Raw genomic sequence first — 8,849 nt, 5'->3', positions numbered from 1 at the left:
TCCGTACCTAGACATATCATCGGTAAAGATAATGAAGTAGACATAGTTGCCTCTAGTCGGCACATCAAATGGGCCGCACATATCCGTATGCACTAGGGCAAGTAGGTTTGTGGCCCTTTCTCCATGTCCTATAAAAGGAAGTTTGGTCATTTTACCTTGAAGGCATGATTCTCAAACTGGATATGACTCGGAAGTCAACGGACTCAACAGTCCGAATTTCTCCAATTTGTTAACCCTGTCTTCCGCTATATGATCTAGCCTTAGGTGCCACAGATACATATCATTTAGACTATCTCTAGGCTTTTTAATTCCTATGGCATTCACATTTTGCTCGATATTAAATACAGATACATCAATATGTAACTGATAGAGACTGTTAATAAGAAAATCATTTGTAACTTTATTATTTTCATAAAATATGTTACAATGGTCCTTATGAAAGCTAATCACATAGCCTTCTTGTGCTAAACATGAAACAGAAATTAAATTTCTGCTTACTGCAGGCACATAATAATAATCTCTAAGAAATAAATCTAATCCTAACGGTAATTGCAGAGGGTAGGTTTCCACGGCCACAGCAACAACTCTTGCTCTATTTTCAATACGTAGGATCATCTCTCCATCTCTCAGCCTCCTGCTCTCAAGACCCTGCATAGAAGTGCACAAATGAGCACTAGAACCAGAGTCAAGCATCCAACTGGATGCAGAAGAAACCGTAAGATTAGATTCTAAAATAAGCATATCTCCAGAAGGACCATCCTTCTTGTTCTTCAGGGTGGCCAGGTACTGAGGACAGTTTCGCTTCCAATGACCGTCTGATTGGCAATGGAAATATTTTCTCTTTTCAGCAGCCTTCTTCTTCGGTTCTGTCTTCTTCTTCTTTCCATCCACCTCTGCTTCTTCACAGACTTCTTTTTCTTTCCAAAAGACTTTCTCTTGGAAGAAGTTTGCTCCATAGTAAGAATTGAGCCTTTTGAATCTTTCATAGAAAGCTCAGCCGTAACCAGCAGTTCATTAACTCGGTCAAGGTACACTGCATCTTATGCATATGGAAGTTCATGATGAACTGACTATATGCATCAGACAAGGACTGAAGGATCACATCAATCTGAAAATTCTTGTCTAAGATGACACCGAGCTTCTCAAGCTCCTCAAGATTCTTGATCATTGTCAAACAATGATCTTGGACTGACTGCCCATCATGCATTTTAGCCTTAAAAAGTCTTTGACAGACTTGATACTTGGCTGCGCGACTTTGTTCACCAAACAACACTTGTAGGTGAGCCAACATTTGGCGGGTAGTCATAATATTCTCATATTGGTGCTGCAAGTAATCAGACATTGCACCCAACATATAGTACCTTACTTTGTTATCATCATCCATCCACTTTTCCAGAGACGCTCTCTGTTCAGCAGTCGGACGTGCTGGCATGGCAGGTGGGTCCTGGTCTAAGAGATGGGTCAATTTTTTAGAATCCAGAATAATTCTGTAGTTTCTTAACCAATCCTTGAAATTGGGTCCAGTTAATTTGTGGGTGTCTAGTATTTTGGTCAGGGGGTTGGATGCAGACATGTTTCCTGTAGAGAGTCAAAAGTTTCTAGTTAGATTTTGTAATCAAACTTAACCAATTTATTTAGGAATTTTATTTTTAAACAAATTAAGCTCCCACTATTTTCTCATATCCCTACACTCCCTTGGTAGAGATGTGAAAATCTTCGTGATCAGTGATTTTTAATGGATGGTGCGGTCTCACCGACTGGCTCATCACCTCACCTAACAGTTATTGGTGATGGGTCAATCGATGAGTGGATAACTCTTGTCCAATAATTTTCTAATCATGATGCACCCAAAACTTGATCTCCAATTCATGAAGCTCACCGTGTCTGGAATATTGCTCCAATTCTTAGTTAAGTTAAACCCACCATTTGCACGAACTAGATTCCTGATTGGGTCCCTCACCGTATCCAAAATATTGAGCCTAACCCATCCTCTAATTCATAGCATCCAATGCCTAATGGACATGGTTGCATCTTCTCGGTGCAACTGAGCCACTGTATCCAGTCGAGAACAATCAACTTCGGGAAGGGCCTGCATATCCACAATGATGGAAGACCTAGACTTAATATTTTTTTAGAAAGATTTGATTTAGGTCTCTTTAAACTTGGCTTGACATAGTCATAACAATTATGACTAACCTAGTGGCATGGGTTAGCTCGAATTGTTAGCCATATCTAATCAGAACTAGATCGACACATATGGTCAGGTAAGTGAGATCGGTGGAAGGGATATGCCATTAACTCGACAAGAATGCATTCGAGTCGAGTAGCTCTCAATTAAAAACCAGTCGGTCGCATCTGCCCAACTTACCTTAGACACCAAATTGTTGAACCAGAACTAATTGGGTTAGCCTACAATCCATGCTCTAACCACTGAGTCAAATTAGATCTTAACTTGATCGAGTCACATCTAAATGTGATTCGACCTTGACCTAGACTTAATCCTATTAGGCTGGTCAATTATTAGCTTTCATGATCCCACCTAACCAACTGTTGATTTGGTTTGATCAACCGCTAGACCTAATTGAGCTACCCAAGCCCGAACTCAATTTTATGAAAATAACTTAGATCTAAAATTCTCAATTTTAGATCTAATTTAATTCCATAAGCTTAATTCATTAATTAAGTCTTGGGTTCATAAACAAAACATGTAAAATAAATTCTAGGGTTTCAGGATCTAGGGTTTTGCAGAAAAGTAAGTTTTGATTTCTGATTAAGGATGAATGCGCAGCACTCCTATACGTCATAAGATCACCCTATTATATGGGAGGAGAGGGCCTTTAAATCCTATTTTGTTCTTATGATCGGATGGCCATGAGGAACACCTTAATCAGAAATATAAATTTAACTACAAAACTAGTTAGATCTAAATTTACATATCACATATACAATTTAAGATCTAACTAATACATGCTTTGCATACATCTCATGTATCAAAAATTGATCTAATTAACATGACATCACATGTAATATCTGAAAAATAAAATTTAAATTAAACTATTCAACATAAAATTTATTGTAAACAGTTACTAGAACAATTCTGCAACTAGTCTAGGCATGCAACAGATCAATATTATGTATTATCTAAAATTTTATTTTTTATTTTTGATCTGAATATAATATTTATATTATCAAAAATAAAAAATAAATTAAATCTAAATTATATTTTAATCCCATTAAAATATAAACTTACAAGACTATTCATAGATCAAACTATTCCTAGTCTAGTCATGCATTTCATGCATGTTAGATCTTCTCAGATTTAATTTTAAATATTTTAATTTTAGATCCTATCACATCTGATGTGATATCTAAAATCTTTTAATATCAGATAAATTAAAATTAAAATCAGATCTAAATTAGATCTGAAACTGAGCCATAAACCTGGCTCTGATACCAGTTGAAGGAAAAATCACCTTTTTCCTTGTAGGATCTTCCAGATTTCATCAAATCTGGGGTGGAATAATTTTAAAAAAATTTTATCCTATATTTATTTTAGATCTAAATCTATAGATCTAATTTTATTATCTAATATTAATTCTAAAATAAATCTAAAAGCATGAAGAAATATGAAATACCTCAAGGGTAATCTGATTACCCTGTAGATGATCGTAGCAAGCCTGAGGTTCTGATTTAGCCACGCAATTGTCTGGCCTCTACCAGTATCCACTCAGGTAGGACCTAGATCATATTCTCCTCATGAATCTTTGCTCCAAAAATTAAAACTAAATCTGATTAGAAAGATCTTCAAAAGTCTTCCTGAAGTTGGAGCAGCAGCTTGTCGAAGAACTCCTGCAGCCTTCCTGTTCAAGGCGTCACCACACCTTGATCTTGCATCAGATAGAAGCCCAACTCCTTGGGTGTGAAGAGGGGAGGGAGGAATTCAGATGGGATGTGGAGAAGAGGAGGGGGGGTGGCAGCTTTGATGGGTTTGGTGCAATCTCTTAAAACCCTAGGTGCAGATAGGGTTTATATAGACCCTGCTGCGCTGCGCAGTGCCACATCATTCGACCAATCAAAAAATTTTATTTAATTCAAAAAAAATTTGATTGATAGAATGATATCATCTAATCACATCAGATAAGAACCCAAACCTCTCTCCAAGAGTTGGTGCCAACATTGGATAAGCACAATCATGTTGGCGCTAAAGAGTCTATGTTGATCAAGACTCCTTCCATCCTTATCCACTTGGGGCACCCTCTTTATCCAATTGGGCTCATGCCATAATTTGATTATGGTGCCTAATTTGATGCTGATTTGGTATGTGGACACTCCACAAAAATTCTCCAATGAGCTCTTGCTAAGTGGCCTTTAATTTAAGACCCATATGTCAACTTTTGACTGATGTCCTAAAATGAAATTGGCAGGTGACAAGAATTAGCAGGTGCTTGTTTTAAATTCATCTCATGAATTAAGACAAGCCTTTTTTGAGCTGGACAAGCTTTATTTTAACTGAGAAAAACCTTCTCAAGGTTTTCATGGTGAGTCAAATCACATTTGGCTTAGTTGAGATAGAAAAGATTACACGAGGAGAAAGTTAGGCTCAATCATGTGCTAGCATGATTTCCTTGAACCTAATTGGATCTAATCCAAATCAATTGGGTTAGCCCAATTGATGACATCCAGATCCTAACCCTTGTTAGTGTGATTCAGTTAGATTCAATTCTTTATGGTAATGACACATGTCGTGATCTCATCATTGACATCATCGAAACTCTTTTCGATGGATCAGAACTCTTCTGATTCAGACAATAAGATCATTCTAATTGCTCCCAAAATTCATCAGTGACACCTAGCAGTATATGGTGGTAATCCATCAGAACTAAAGATGAACCTCTCGGTGCAGCTACCTGTGTGATTGAGTTCCTCTATCATGAGTCCCAACTGAATTAGGGTTAAGGTGAACTCATCAAACCCAACATCAGTCATATGAATCAATCGATCGATCTGAGTCCGATGTGAAACTCCAATGGAAAATTCTTTTCCATTATTTCACTCTGCCATGGCCATGGGCTTAAGGACTTGATCTTTCGATCATCATAGGACTACTCCTCTCATTTACCGAGGTTGATAGATCCCATCTTGGTGCGATCTGGTTCCTACAATGAATATACTACAGCCAACATACACCTCAGAATTTTGAATGGCTAGGAGATCGAGTTATGGTGTAGTCAAACTATAACACATTCAAGGTGAACTGATGATGCACCTCAGATCAAAGAACTAGACACACAACTACAGCATCGAGCTAGTCATCGACGAGAAGGTAGACTTCCTTATGATTGCTCGATATGGTCACGCTCAGTACTCTCATTCTCAATGAATACTTATACTCTCACTTTGGTATCTCCACACTATAGACTCAAGACACATCTATCCTAAGGAAGTGATCGTACACCAACCTTCCAGATCGATCACCATCCTCGTGATGATCCTATGGTCAGGAGCTGTTTATGAGTTAGTTATGTAAATTCATGCCTTAAATTTTCAACTCTTGAAAATATGAATTGAAATTTCTACTAACTCAAAGGATGTATCACAGATACAATGTACACAAGGTGATAGAATAATAATCCATTTATTAATTTATAGTCAAAATTTTAAATTTGCCCTTATATTTGTATAGGAATGTGTCAGCCAATCTGGCATCTAGGGCACACATCTAACAAAGGTTTCTCTCAGTCTGACTAGAGCCAGTCTAGCTCAGAAAAGTCTTGTCTTAATTTATGAGATAAATTTAAGACAACACTTATTAATTTCTGTCACTTGCCATTTTCATTTTAGGACATTGGTCAAACGTTGACCCATGGACCTTGGACTGAAGGTCACTTGGTAAGAGGTCATTGGAGAGTTTTTGTGGAGTGTCCACCTACTAATTTTACCCTCAAAGTGGGTGCCATAATCAGATATGGTGTGCGCCCCAAGTGGATAAGGATAGAGTCCCATGAGATGAGGACTCTATGCCTTGATCGACTTAAACTGTTGGGCGCCAATCTCACTGTGTTTATCCAGTGTTGGCACCAACAGTAGGAGGGTTTGGTGGGGTTCTTATCTGATATGATCAGATGATATCACTCCATCAATTAAAATTTTTTCAAAATTAATTAAAATTTTTTGATTGGTCGAATGATGTGGCACTACATGGCGCGGTAGGGTCTATTTAAACCCTGTCTACGCCTAGGGTTTAGAGAATCTGCTCAATCCCCAGCAAAAGCCTGATATCCCTCCATTTCTCTATATTCTCTCTGGTCTTCTCTCTTCCCTCTTCACGTCCAAAAAGTTGGGTGTCCATCTGGTGCTTGTCCAAGGTGTGGTGGCTCCCTCATCAGAAGGCTGCAGGGATTTGTCGAGAAGCTACTGTTCTAGCTTCAGAAGATCTTTTGAAGATCAGATCCAGATCTAATTTTTGGAGTAGAGATTTGCAAGGAGAAGATGATCCAGATCCTGCTTGAGTGGATATCGGTAGAGGCAAGGCGACTGCGTGGCTATTTTTGAACCTTGGGCATTGCTGCGATCATCTACAGGGTAATCTAGTTATCCTAGAGGCATTCCTCTAATCTTCAAATTTTAGATTAAATATCAGATAATAAAAATCAGATCTAATAGACCTTAGATCTGAAATAAAGTAAGATAATTTTTTTTTAAACAATATTCCACCCCAGATCTCATTAGATCTAAAAGATCCTACAAGGAAAAAGGTAGTTTTTTCTTCAACTGATATCAGAGCCAGGTTGATGGCTCTATTTTAGATCTAATTTAGATCTAATTTTTATTTTTATTTATTTAATATTAATTAATTTTATATGTCACATCAGATATGATTGGATCTAAAATTAAAAAATTTAAAATTAAATCTAAGTAGATCTAACATGTATGAGATGCATGACTAGACTAGGAATAGTCTTGAAGTTTTATATTTTAATATGATTAAAATATAAATTAGATCTAATTTATTCTTTGATTTTTTAATATTATAAATATTATATTCAGATCAAAAAATAGAAAATAAAATTTAATTAATTCATAAGATTGATCTGCTGCATGCCTAGACTAGTTGTAGAATTATTCTAGTAACTGTCTAGAATAGATTTTATATTGAATAGTTTAATTTAAATCTTATTTTTTAGATGTTACATGTGATGTATCAGATATAAAAGCATGCTAATTAGATCAGATTTTAATACATGAGATGTATGCAAAGCATGTATAAGTTAGATCTGAAATTATATATGTGATATGTAACTTAGATCTAACTAGTTTTGTAGTTAAATCAATATTTCTGATTAAGGTGTTCCTCATGGCCATCCGATCATAAGAACAAAGTAGGATTTAAGACCCTCTCCTCCCATTCAATGGGGTGTTCTTATGGCATGTAGGGGTGCTGCACGTTCATCCTTAATCAGAAATCAAACTTATTTTCTGCAAAATCCTAGATCCTGAAACTCTAGGATTTATTTTACATATTTTATTTATGAATCCAAGACTTAATTAATGAATTAAGATTATAAAATTAATTAGGTCTAAAATTAAAAATTTCAGATCTAAATCATTTTCATGAAATTGGGTTCGAGCTTGGGTAGCTCAATTAGGTCTAGTGGTTGATCAAATCAAATCAAAAGTTGGTTAGGTGGGATCATGAAAGCTAATAATTGACAAGCCTAATAGAATTAAGTCTAGGTCAAGATCGAATCACATTCATATGTGACTCGATCAAGTTAAAACCTAATTTGGCTCAGTGGTTAGAGCCTGGATTGTAGGCTAACCCAATTGATTTTGGTTCGATAATTTGGTGTCTAAGGTAAGTTGGGCAGATGCGACCAATTGATTTTTAATTGGGAGCTACTCAACTCGAATGCGTTCTTGTCAAGTTAATGGCATATCTCTCCCATCGATCTCACTTACCTGACCATATGTGTCGATCCAGTTCTGATTTGAGATGGCTAACAATTCGAGCTAACCTATGTCACTAGGTTAGTCGTAATTGTTATGACTATGTCAAGTCAAGTTTAATGAGACCTAAATCAAATCTCCTTAAGAAAATATTAAGTCTAAGGTCTTCCACCATTGTGGATGTGCGGGTCTTTTTCGGAGTTGATTGTTCTCGATTGGTTACAGTGATTCAGTTGCACCGGAAAGATGCAATCATGTCCATTAGGCATTGGATGCTACGAATTAGAGGATGGATTGTGCTCAATATTTCAGATACGGTGAGGGACTTAATCAGGAATCTAGTTCATGCAAATGGTGGGTCTGACTTAACTAAGGATTGGAGCAATATTTTGGACACGGTGAGCTTCATGAATTAGAGACCAAGTTCTGGGTGCATCATGATTAGAGAATCATTGGACAAGAGTTTTTCACTCATCAATTGACCCATCACCAATAACTATTAGGTGAGGTGATGAGCCAGTCGGTGAGACCGCACCACTCACTAGAAATCACTAATCATGAAGATTTTCACATCTCTACTTAGGGAGTGTAGGGATCTGAAAAAATAGTGAGAGCTTATTTATTTAAAAATAAAATCTCTAAATAAATTAGTTAAGTCTGATTACAAAATTTAACTAGAAACTTTTGACTCTCTACAGGAAACATGTCTGCGTCCAACCCCTTGACCAAAATACTAGACACCTACAGATTGACTAGACCAAATTTTAAGGACTGGTTGAGGAACTACAGAATTATTCTGGATTTTGAGAAACTGACTCATATCTTGGACCAGGACCCACTTGTCATACTAGCATGTCTGACTGCTGAACAGAGAGCGTCTCTGAAAAAGTGGATGGATGAAG

The sequence above is a fragment of the Elaeis guineensis genome, chromosome 16 (genome assembly GCF_000442705.2).
Source record: "Elaeis guineensis isolate ETL-2024a chromosome 16, EG11, whole genome shotgun sequence".
NCBI classification, from domain to species: Eukaryota; Viridiplantae; Streptophyta; class Magnoliopsida; order Arecales; family Arecaceae; genus Elaeis; species Elaeis guineensis.
The sequence above is the reverse complement of the archived record's forward strand: the minus strand, read 5'-3'. Positions refer to the sequence as shown.